The sequence below is a fragment of the Delphinus delphis genome, chromosome 8 (genome assembly GCF_949987515.2).
Source record: "Delphinus delphis chromosome 8, mDelDel1.2, whole genome shotgun sequence".
Lineage (NCBI taxonomy): Eukaryota > Metazoa > Chordata > Mammalia > Artiodactyla > Delphinidae > Delphinus > Delphinus delphis.
Window position 1 is genome coordinate 106175926 of NC_082690.1, and position 12328 is coordinate 106188253.

General features: G+C 58.8%; 1 long non-coding RNA gene across 1 annotated transcript; it reads right to left on the reverse strand.

Moving 5' to 3' along the window:
- Positions 1 to 6729: 6729 nt before the first annotated feature.
- On the reverse strand, positions 6730 to 12116 carry LOC132429305 (uncharacterized). Its single transcript, XR_009520321.1, has 3 exons — positions 12104 to 12116; positions 8163 to 8276; positions 6730 to 7317 (listed from the first exon to the last, which is right to left on the reverse strand). It is a non-coding gene; the product is annotated as an uncharacterized lncRNA (long non-coding RNA).
- Between the last annotated feature and the right edge of the window lie 212 nt (positions 12117 to 12328).

Sequence of the window (12328 nt, forward strand, 5' to 3'; positions counted from 1 at the left end):
CGCTCTGTGTGCAGGGTCTGGGGGGACCACCGGCTGGCAGGTGGCATGAGTGACCGTGGCCGTGTGAACTGGCCGCCCGGCCCAGCTCCCGGCCCTTTGAAGCATTTCCAGGTCGCCCGGCTCGGTACACCCAGTGCGGAGCTGTGCATTTCCAGTCCGTCTAGATCCACAAAGCAAACCAAACTGTCCAGTTCCCCCGAGGCCTGCTGGCCTGGCCTCCAAGGGAGGCCTCTGTGGGAAGGTGCCCCTGGGCGGTTCTCTGAGCCTGTTTGAGCCTCCTGCCGGCCCTGCCCGTGGACACAGGCCCCCTTCTCACCAGCATCCTGCCTGGGGCCACTCAGAGGCCACAGCTACCGGGCCAGCCCTTGCTCACGAATGGGACAGCGACAACATCTGGCTGTGGGGGGCCCGGCCACAGAAAGACGGGGGGACGGCAGCCAGCGGCGATGGGATTTTCAAGGACCGCAGCCCCTGGGCGGCAGAAGGAGGACCCCGTGGATGGTTCAAAGGGCGGGTCCAGGCGGAGGGGAAGAAGGGGACGTGTGGCTGGGGAGGGGGTACAGGGAGGCCTGGGTGCTGATGCCCAGGGGATGAGCTGTCTGCTCAGTGAAGCTGATGGGTGGTGGGTGGTGCCTCAAGTGAGTGGGTTTCCGGACAGGCAAGCCCCGCACATTCTCGGAACAGGAGAACTTTAACGTAGGAAGGGCCTCTGGGGACCTCTGCCTCAGATCTCCGATACTGGGGAAGCCAAGACCCGGGGACGCAGGGAGGAGCCCAGGGCACAGCACTTGGGGTGGACCCCCGGGCACCGTGCCAAGAGCTCATTTGGGAGGGTCCTCAGGCCCCTCACAGTGGGTGCCTCAGGGCCTGGGACACTGTGTTTGTGCTGGAACTTCACGGAAGCCCCTGCCATTGATGCAAGTGTTTGCTGAGCCCGGGGTTTGCTAAGCACCGCACAGCACTGCACCCTCCTGCGATGCTGTGGTGAACATGGCAGGTGCGGCCCCTGCCCGGATGCTGCTCTGGGCACCTCGGCCTCTTCCACATCAGGCCACATCCAGGGGACAGGGTTCCTGCGGTCCCCACCCCTCAGCCCTGTGGGAGGGTCACACCTGGTCACGCTCACCTTCCCCATTGGGGCTTTTTTTTTTTTTTGCGGTACGCGGGCCTCTCACTGTTGTGGCCTCTCCCGTTGCGGAGCACAGGCTCCGGACGCGCAGGCTCAGCGGCCATGGCTCACGGGCCCAGCCGCTCCGTGGCATGTGGGATCTTCCCGGGCCGGGGCACGAACCCGTGTCCCCTGCATCGGCAGGCGGACTCTCAACCACTGTGCCACCAGGGAAGCCCCCCATTGGGGCTTTTGTCCAGGATGTTTGTAGTGACCCCAGAAAGATGTGCCTGAGTCCCCCTGCCCCCCAGGAACCTGTGAATGTGACCTTATTTGGAAAAGTGTCTCTGCAGATGTAACCAAGTTAAGGGATCACATGCGTCCTCAGAAGAGACAGAAGAGGGGAGAATGCAGGGAGAGAGGAGCCCTGTGGAGAAGCAGCAGAGGCTGGAGGGACACGGCCACAGCCCAGGGATGCCTGGAGCCTCCAGAAGCCCGCAGAAGCTGGAAGAAGCAGGAAGGACCCTCCCCTAGGGGGCGGAGCGTGGCCCTGCCCACACCTTGACCTCAGACTCTGGCCTCCAGACTGGGAGGCAATTGGTTTCTGCTGCTCTGAGCCCCCGCTTTGTGGTTGCTTGTGACTGCCGCCCCAGGACACGCGCACACTCCCTCTGGCTGACACGCACCCTCTCATGCACCTCTTGGGTCTCAGCCTCGCCCCACTTCCGGAGAGAGGGGCGCCCTGCTGCCCTCCGCGCGCCCACCTAGGAGCCCCACGCCAACCCGCGACCAGGCGCTTCCCTATCACCGGTGGATCCGTGTGGAGTCGCTCACTGACCACTCCTATTAGTTCGATTATTATTCAGTGAATGAGTGAATGAATAGCTCCTCATCCGTCTATCCATCCATCCACCCACCAAGTGCCCACTGGGTACCAGGGCTGCAGGGACAGCTGGCAACGGGACAGACAGGAGCACCTGCCCCTGCGGGTGTTCTCGTAGGGGGGGAGTGGGCGGAGAGAAGCAGAGGAACTGTCTGGTGTGTCCGACAGTGTTGGGGGCTCAGGCCAGGCCAGGCCAGGGGTGCTGCCGTTTTCAGTGCGTCAGGGCAGGGCCATCTCAGCAGAGGCCTGTGGGAAGGAAGGGTGGAGATCTGGGGGAAGAGCCGGAGGAAGCAGCATAGGCAAAGGCCCTGAGGGGGTCTTGCCTGGTGCGTCCAGGCTCACCAAGGAGGCTGCATGGGGGGCAGAGGTACTCTGGGGTGTGAGGGATCACGGGCTGACACAGGGACTTTGTGGGAAAGGCAGACAGGGAGCCCCTGCCGCGTTCGAGCGGAGGAGGGATGGGGGTCGATGCACATTTTTAATGCCCTCCCTGACGGCTGGGACATCCGCTGCCTGCGAGCTGGGCAGTCTGGAGGTGAGTGTCCACAGGGGCCGCTCATGACCCTGGGCTCCAGAACGTCTCTGAGATGTCAGGACAATCCCTTTGACCAGGCACCAGAAACGACTGGAACCAAAGGGGAGGGGTGGCCGTTTCCTTGTTTACTTAAAGGCAGGGTCAGGCTCCGCACCGACCAGGAGCCGAGAGGTAGTGCTGGGACCAGGGCAGCTCTGTTTACAGGGTTCTGCCATGTTTAAAGGAACCTCTGACCGGGCTTCTCTGGAGAACGTCAGTCCCTTCAGAGTCTCAGCTCGATCACTCAATCGCCTGTGTACCACTGACCAGGAGCCGAGAGGTAGGGCTGGGACCAGGGTAGCTCTGTTTACAGGGTTCTGCCATGTTTAAGGGAACCTCTGACCGGGCTTCTCTGGAGAACGTCAGTCCCTTCAGAGTCTCAGCTCGATCACTCAATCGCCTGTGTACCAGGCACTGCACTGGCATTGCACGCTACCAAACAATCCTTGCCACTTCCCCGTGGTGTGCCCTTCTCACAGATGAGGATCTGGAGGCTTGGAGAGGACCATCCACTCATTCATCCGTCATCCATCCAACCGTCCGTGCATCCACCTGTCCATCCGTATCCATTCAATTATCCATCCATCCGTCCATCCATCCACCTGTCCATCCATCCATATCCATCCATCCATCCATCCATCCAACATCCGTCCATCCATCCACCTGTCCATCCATCCATATCCATTCAATTATCCATCCATCCATCCATCCATCCACCTGTCCATCCATCCACCTGTCCATCCACCTATCACCCATCCATCTCTCCCTCCCTCTCTCCCTCCCTCTGCTTTCTATGGCAAACAGCCTTCTGGACCCTGGGGATACACGGCAGACCTGGTCCCTTCTCTCACCACTGAATGGTAGCCAAAGACTCTGAACACATCATTACACACATAAGCATTGCACTAGAATTCTGAGGATCACACCTGTGAGGGAAGAGGCAGCTCTCACTGAGGGTATAACCACGGACCCGCCTCCTCTGGTAGTCAGGGTGGGCTTCTCTGAGGAAGAGACCTGAAAGTGGGATGAGTCGCGGAAACGGGTCAAGAGAGTGGAGCAGGGGGAAGAGAACGTGCAAGGCCTCTGAGGGAGGAAGGCCTTGGGGAGGTGGGAAGAACAGAGCGAAAACCAGTGTGTAGGGGGGAGGGGAGTGGGGGACCGGCCCCGCCTCAGATCGGGGGTCCCTCTCCTGCACCTCCTGAATGCCTCTGACTTCCTGGGAGTCCGTCAGTCACTCTGGTGGCGCGGGCTGTTCCAGGTCTGTTTCGCAGGCTTTGCTTTCTCAGAAGGTTGCTTTGAAAGGGGACCTCAAGGTCAAGATGGGCACTTGGATGCCTTAGATGCCGAAGCGGTTTCATTGGGGCCGAGTCAGCTGAGGGAGCACGTGGGCCTAAATTTAGGCAAGTCTGTGCTGAGCCGGGTTCACACGCTCAAAGCTCCCCTGTTCGTTAATGGTACAATCTGTTCAGACCTTTGGAACATTCCTCAGCGTTTATTTAATGTAGGAAGAATCATTTCTGGAATTAGCATATAAACTGGCACAGGTCAGCAGCTCTGCGGAAAGCCCTTTCCCCAGGTGTCAGCTGCAGAACCGGAGGCCCGAGAGGATGCCCAACTGTCAAGCCCCCCACTCCCGCCGCTTCCCTTTGAGGGACGGACACACGCTCGGTTTAAACGACTCCAGGCTGTCTCCCCAAATGACAGCCTGGGGAAGGATACCTGTCCCCCGAGCAGTGCCGCAGGGGAGAGGGGTCTCGTCCGGTGAGGGGAGGTGTGAGCTGAGGACGTGGGAATCTTCTCCAGATAAGCGGTCTGCCCCCAGGGAGGGTGCCCCATGGGCTGCTTCTAGAACCACGTTACCGAAAGGGGAGACCGAGAAGTGTCCACTCCCTCGCTGTCATGTCTAGTCTGGTCGGGGGCAGAAAGTCTACCCATTTTATGGCCCTATTAGTTCTCGGTCTTTTGGAGAGGGGTGACCGGTTGATCATTAACCGTTTGCTACGTGTGGCATTCCAAATTCTGGTCCAAGATAGCTCAGTCCAGCGTGCTGATTCCGCCTACCCATTGGGCCATGGCTGGGTGGACCTGCCTTCCTGCAGCGGGCGGGGCAAATTCCCCTGATGCCAGGGGCCGGGGCCCTGGCTGTGCCCTTCCCAGCTCCCTCGGGCTCTGGCAAAAATGCGTAATTGTCCTTTTTGGCAGTCCCGCTGCCCCATGAACCCTCCACTCCCCATCGTCTGCCCAAGGCTGTGAGCACCCACCCCGGGAGAGCACAAACGATCTAATTCTAGTGGTCCCACTTCTGCTCATGGCGTCCTGGACCACGATGGGGCTGGGGCTCTCTTTTCCAAAGCTCAGCCTCCGGGCCTGGCCTGGGACATTGCTCTATCTTCCTTGTAGACCGTTTTCGACGTTCTCTCCCTGCAGAAAATTCCTGCCAAAGGGCAGCTTTTGTCGTGTTGAAAGTCTCCCAAATCGGCTTCTTGCATACCAAGAATCGGGCAGCCTGGGGGGGCAGTGGGTGTTAGCGGACCACACTTGTAATTAGATGCTCATTTCTTGCATTCACTGAATTTTCTAACAACCTTCCAGAGATGTCCTTTCCTCGCAGAATCCAAAGGCATTGCAAGACGTTAAAAAACGCGCCACGGTGAGCAAGGTCGTGAACCACGCCAGCTCATCTGCCAACTGTACCTCCTAAGACAAGCGCCCCCATTCAGCACCCTGCTCTGCCTCCCCTCCCGGCCTTGGGCCCCCATCCCCATCTCTTCTTTTGGGGCACCGTGGCCGCCAGGGACACTTCTAAAGGGTGGATTTCGTCGCTTACCCTGGGCTTCAAACCTTTTATGTTTCCACAGAATGAAAGTCTAAGAAAAGTCTCAACTCCTGGTTTGATCCTAAACAGTCCTTCACAGCCTGCGCCTCCTTTCCCTGTCCTGTCCCCAGCATGGCTCCGAGGACATCCCTGGATGTGGCATCACCGTCCCTCCTCTGTTCCCACCTTGCTGGGCCAGACACTCCATCTTGGGGAAGCCTGCTCTGATGCCTCGCCCTCCTGGCCCTTCACACCTGCAGCCCTGCGCTCACCACGCCTGAGGCTCTTTTCCAGTGGGGGTCCCTGACGTCCTCCCACTTTTCTGTGAGTTTCAGGGCCAGAGTTGGCTCTGAGCACTGCTGTTGAGAAAGGGTGAGTGCATGCGTGGGAGGGGGCGTGCAGGGCCCCGTCCTCAGGCTCATGGCGCAAATGGTGTGGACAGCACACGCACCCCGTCCCACGGGAAGACGACTCCAAAGGCAGTGGTGCCAGGAGCCGAGGGCGCATAGGCAGAGGTGGGCTGGGGCGGCCGAGAGCAAGGGCAAGGGAGTAGCCAGACCTGGGCTGTGTGACCTCAAGCAAGTTACCTAACCTCTCTGTGCCCAGCTTTTTCCTTGTGGAAGCAGGAGATACAGTGGCACTCCCGGAGGGGCGTGCAAGTCACTAGCCTGCCCGGCACCTGGTGAGTGCTCAGCGAATGGGGTTTGAAAGTGGTGGCCCAGGCGGTGGAGGGGGGGGCGCCCAGATCAGGAGTAAAAAGACAAACCTGACACCCAGCAGGGGTGTTATAGGAAGACGCTGTTTCGCTCTTCCTTGGCCCTTATACAGGACAGGGCGGGACCTGTGTCAGGCGTGGGGCTCCCATTTGGTTCTCCTCGCCTCTTGCTGGGTGACTTGGGGCCAGAACCTGGCCCCTCTGGGCCTCTGTCCCCACTTTTCATGTGCATGAGGGGGCTGCCTCTGAGCTCTTGGGGAGGTTCCCTAGGAGATGCCCTTGGTGACGCAGCGAGGCCTTCTATGGCCCTGGGCTGGGCAGTCCCTCGGGCCACTTGGCGACCACAGCAAAATCTGCAGGCGTCACTCATGACTGCCGGCTCCTCTGGAACCCATGGCCCTGATTACTGAAGCCTCCCTAGCCGGAAACACGGTCTCCATCAAGAATCAACGGTGCCAGGACAGACCCAACACATCATTTCCTTCTGTCGGCACCAAACTGTGGTTAAGAGATAAAACACCCTAAACAAAAAGGCTCACATCAGAAGAGCCCCCAAACAGGATCTGAGGGCCCTTCCTGGTTTCCAACCTCAAAACATTACTTTTAGTTAGAAACACATGTTAATTACTTATACCAACATTCATATCTTAGTGATTTATTTTCTTCACATTCACGCTGACGGGTGGAGTGGATTTGTCACCGAGGACTCGTGTTAAAGGACAATTCTGTCCACATTCACATATTCGGCTCTCTTCGGGGGTGATTCAACTTGGGGATCCCCAGCCGCGAGACCCTGCGAGACTGTGGTATTAAAAGAAAAAAAAAAAACAGAGCAGAGCAAAGTGCTTTGTGCAAGGCCCGGCCATAGGACGCTCCCCTCCAGGTGACACTGGACGAAGCCGGCGCCAGCCCCGCCGCTCTCCACAGACTGGACCGAGGGGCAGCTGGGCAGGTAGCCACGATTTGGAGAAAATAAGAGTGCCGATCGCCTGTGTTTAAGGAGTGCCCTTACCAGGAGGCCGTCCCTCCTCTGTTCCCACCTTGCTGAGCCAGACGCGCCATCTTGGGGAAGCCTGCCAGGGCGTTATCTTATTCACGTACCTTATCTTATTGAATTTAGAGGCTGCCAAACTTCCCAGTCTGCCCCACAGGCCTGCTTGACGCCTGTCACCTGGCATCGCAGTGAGCTGTCCCCCTGAAAAGTGACAACTCGGAAGTGTCCCTGTGTGAATGATAAAGACCGTGGTTTCGTGGGTGCAGTTTCTGCATTTGGTGAACGAGCACCCCGACGGTCGGCGGGTGGGTGAATTGGCCCGAGGTCATCGTTTGACTTCCAGTCTCAGAGGTGGGCTCTGAAGCCGGGGGCGGGGCTGACTCTCCAGCCTGCCCTGTGACCTCGGCCCACAAGTCCTTACCAAACGAGGGGGGCCTCCGAGGGCCCTGCTGTGGGAACACCTTGGGGTGGGGTCCCCGCAGAGGTCCCGCCTGCCCGGGATCCCATCCGCCAGCCGGCAGCCGGGGTCCCAGGAAGAATTCTGCCTAGAGAGAGCTTTTTCCCCTTGAAGGAATAAAAAACACACACACACACATTCCTGCGAATCAGAGGTATGCCAAGGGGAGAGGGAGGGCAGGGCCCCTTGACCGGCTGGCCGCCAGCAGCCCAGGCACATGACAGCCCCGAAAGCCTCTGGCACCAACTCAGGCCGGGCGTTTGCAGTGGGCGGCGGTGCCAGGGGCAGGAGGGTGGCCTTTCACCAGCTTGGTACCTCGGCCACGTGACAGCCCCTCCTTCGGGGCAGGTCGGTGCAGCCTAAGGCCCCGCTGCCCACACACTTGCCGTTTCTGGCCGAGGGACCTGGGGGGAGGTGGCGTGAGAAAGTGAGCTGCATCACACTTAGGCAGGTACCCAAGGGCCTTTCAGTGCCTCCGCGTAACGGGAGAGGCACATTACAGCTTCCGGAGCTGGGCCGTTTCTAGCCGCCCCGAAGCGGCTCCACAGACGGGGCTCAGTTATTGTCTCCGTAAAGTGGATACAAGCCTGCAGCCACGGCTTCGGGCTTGAGTTACCTCTCGGGGCCGCACGGTTTCCTGGACGGGCTCCCCTCCGGGACTGTGGTTTGGAGTCCTGGCCTCGATGCCCGGGCTTCCAGGGCCTGGGGCTGCCGAGGTGTGTGCTTCGGTCTTTTGGAAATAATAAAAGAAAAGCAGTGAGCGCCCCCCCCCCACACATATAAAAGTTGGGAGACACAGGACTGTCCTGGGCTGCAGCTGCTGACGGCTGCAGGCATTCTGGACCTCATGGCCTCGTCCCTCTAATCCCTGCCACCATCGTCACGTGGCCTCCCTTGCTTCTGTCTCTCATAAGGACACCTGCCAGCAGATTCAGGGCCTTCCAGGGTGGTCTCATCTCAAGACCCTTAACTTCATTACATCTGCTGAGATCTCTTTTCCAAATAAGGTCACGGTTACAGGTTCTGGGGTTAAGACGCAGACATACCTTTTGGGGGGCCACCGTTCAGTCACCGCTGCAGAGCTTACAAATTGGTCTCGATTTCTATTTCTTTTGAAAAGGATCGGAGGACCCGGCTGCTATTCCTTCACGGTGGGCGGTTGCCGGACCGCAGAAGTGCGTGCCCTTTAGATGGGGCTCCTCCCCTCCCACCCTGCCTGGGGCCCCTGATCTGGTCTAACCATCCCACTTCATACCCAGGTAAACTGAGGTGGAGAAGGGGACGCAGAGGGGCCCTGGCCCAGGGGCGTGTTGCTGCCAGGCCCTGGGACAAACAGCTTGTCCAGACCCAGGATGCCGACTCCTAACCACGGAAGGTGGGTGAGCTGCAGGGGCCTTTCCTGTCCCGTGGAGCCACCGCAGGGTTCCTGTGGTGCTGTCTCTTCTCCCGTCCCCAAGGTCAGCTGGCGTTAGGCTGGTAACCCCTCAGAATGACCAAATATGGGCCCATGTCCTTTGGACAAGCAGCTGTTCACACTTACACTTTTTGCCTACAGAGCTGAACGATGCCCGCCTGCAGTGTTCCTTAGCTGCCTTAATTTGAGGGCTACATGAGAGCATGCAGAAACATTTCATAAACTGGAGAGCAGCACACAGGGGGAAGAAACTGCTATTACTGTTAATAATGATGAAATGTCTTCCTCTTAACGTGTTCGAAGCATCCTTAGAAGCTCCCATTGAGTTTACCCGGTTTCTGTGCACCTGTCATGCTTGACCTTGAACTGGGCAATGGGTCGGGGGAGAGAGGAGTCAGGAAGGGTCTCTGCCTCTGGGCCTCTGTGGCATTAGGGGACCCTGGAGCTGGTTGGCATGCGCTGCCCGAGAGGCAGAGGCTGCATGGGTGGGCGTGCAGGGCAGGCAGGGGCGGGGGCTCAGGGCATCGGGGGCAACGTGTGTACAGGGGCTGGGTGGGCGCTCTCACCACCCAGAAGGCTAGCCTGGGCCTGTCTGTGTGGCAGAGGGTTCCCGGCACCAAGAGAGCAAGGCTGGTGCACAGGCACTTTTTAAGCCTCTGTTTGCATCCTTGCCCGTGTCCCATTGGACAAAGCAAGTCCCAGGGCCAAGCCCAGGTTCAAGAGTGGAGAAATAGAAAAAGTCAAGTTGCCACGCATGCAGGGAAGCTTGAACAAATTAGAGGTCATCACTGCCGTGATCTATCAATGAGTATGTGACTCAGTTCTGGCCAAGGAGGTCTAAGCAGAGTTGGTCTTCCAGGAAGTGTCCTTAAAGGGAGCAGGCACACCTCCCTTCCTCCCTTTCTCCATCGTACTGCTTGGAATGTGGATGTGAGAGCTGGAGCTCCTGCAGCCATCTTAGACTATGAGGATGAGAGCCACACCCTGGGGGTGGTGAGTCAGTAAGCTGGAAGGAGGCTGGGATCCTGCTGACTCCTTGGAGCCTTGGACTGCCTGTCCCTGGACTTCTTTTACACAATAGGAAAGTTCTGTGTCGTCAGATTTCATCCGAATTGTTACATCTGGCAAAGGCTCCTGTCTCAGAATGTGAGGATCTGGGCAGGCTCTCAACACCCTGTGGGTGGTATAGGGATGAGCTTGAAGCAAATGAAGAGAGCAGGTCAGGTGCTTCTAAGAGGCCTGGAAGAGCTGACCGAGAACCTCCTGGGCAGACAATCTGGGGGTACGTCTGGGTCTGTGCGTTAGGGGCAGAACCTAGGGAAGACTGGTGTTGAAGGCTGAGAGTCAGATGGGGAGGGTGCAGCCAGTACCGCTGTGCCCACATGGGTCTCGCCCATTTTACGCCCCAGCAGCCCTCTGCAGTAGCTCTGTCATTATTCCGACTTTACTGCTGGAGTTGCTGGGGTCTTAGGAGACTCATACGAGGTCATGCCACCCAGCCATGGAGCTAAGATCCAAAAGCACAGAGCAAGACTGCAGGACCCTGGCTCTGAGCCTCCAGGACTTGGCTGCAGGTCGTGGGGGGCTGGGTCTGGAGCCACCGAACCAGCCCATTCATTCATTCATTCATTCAATCGCTCAACCACATACACATTCATTCATTCATTTGAACGTCTCCCACGGGCCGGGCACCGCTTCTCATGCTGGGGATGGCATGAACAGGACAGACCGAGTTCTGTCCTTGTGGCTACATTCTCACGGAACTGGGGACACATCCATTAGCAAAACCCTCACAGAAGCACCCAGCCCAGCAGCAGGGCCAGGGGAGGGCAGCCTAGCTGGGAGGGTCTGGGGGTTCCCCAGGGGCAGCGTGTCCCCAGGGAAAGCACGCAGGCTGGGTTTGCCACCCAGGAGCAACTTGACAGCTGTGTACTCTTGAGCAGGGGCGCTGGGCCCTCCAGGCCTCAGTTTCCTCATTTGTACAGTGGGGACACTGGTGCCTGGCTCAGTGCCGGTGTGATGATGGGCTGGCCCTCAGGGGGGTCCCCAGTCTTGGCCTGGCTTTCTCCTTAGGGTGACACTAATTGGCTTCCAGCTGAGGGAAGAGACCAGGAAGCAGCTCTGTCTGTGTCCCTGTCGCTTTCCCAGGTCCTGTCAATGCCTGGTCAGTGGGCAGGGGTGAGAAAGGACAAGGCCAGGTGGGAAGCAGGCTGGGTGCACCGGCCACGAGGACGGCTCAGGGTCCAGCAGACACCCTCAAGGCCCCTCTGCCACAGGGCCCTCGGTCAGGGGGCCACACCCTCCCGGCCACTAGGTCCCTGGCACACCAGCAAGGGCGGGAGGGCAAGGTGGGAGCCACCTGAGCTGATAGGGCTGCCGGGCCACTTGGGGTTTTCCAGTGGCCGAGGCCTGGGTGGCTGGCTGGCATGGGGCTGTGGGGACTGGGCTGCTCATTGGAGGGCAGCTGGCAGGAGTCCCCTTACGGCCGGAATAGCACCATGGAGGGGGTTTTGCCTCGTGTGCCCTGTGTTAGTCTCGTCGGCTGCTCTAACCAAGTTCCAACAGACATTCACTGTTTCCCAGTCCTGGAGGCTGGAATCCGAGATCCAGGTGCCCATGGGGCTGGTGCCTCCTGAGACCTCTCTCCTCGGTGTGTAGACGGCCGCCTTCTCCCTGTGTCCTCATGGGTGTGTCTGTGTCCTGATCTCCTCTTCTTATAAGGACACTAGTCACATAGGTTTAGAGCCCCACCCTTGTGACCCCGTTTTACCTTAATTACCTCTTTAAAAGCCCCATCTCCAAATGCAGTCACATTCTGAGGTCCTGGAGGTTAGATTCTAGCATACTAATTTGGTGGGGGGAACCCAATTCAGCCCAGAGTGTGCATTTTGTGGGGGGAGGTGTCAGGATGCAGAAAGGGAGACACTTGCTCTGGAAACGTGGTCTGGAAGGCCTCCACTGGCTGCTCGCAGAGTGGGGGGTGAGCTGTGTGCGGCTCCCACCACCTCCACGTGCCCAGGAGCAAGAGTGCCGGCACAAGCCGGAGCCCCTCTGGGGTTGTGGGTCCCGTTTAGGGAAGTAACGGGGCCAAAGCTAAGAGCAGAGGATTTCTCAGGTAGCATTATTCCCACTTGTGGACTCACCAGATATTCCTTGAATCCCTGCTACGTACTTCTGCCACGTGCTGTGGGCGCACTCAGTGACCCCGTGGGGGCCAGACCCGCGAGTGGGGCAGGACCTGCCTGCAGGCCGGGGGATGCACAGCGGTCCAGGCGGGGCCTCGGGAGCCACACCTCCAGGTTCAGTCCCGAGCAGCTGCTTGTTGGCTCTGCATGAATGATAAATTCCTTAAGTCCCTTTGCCTCGGT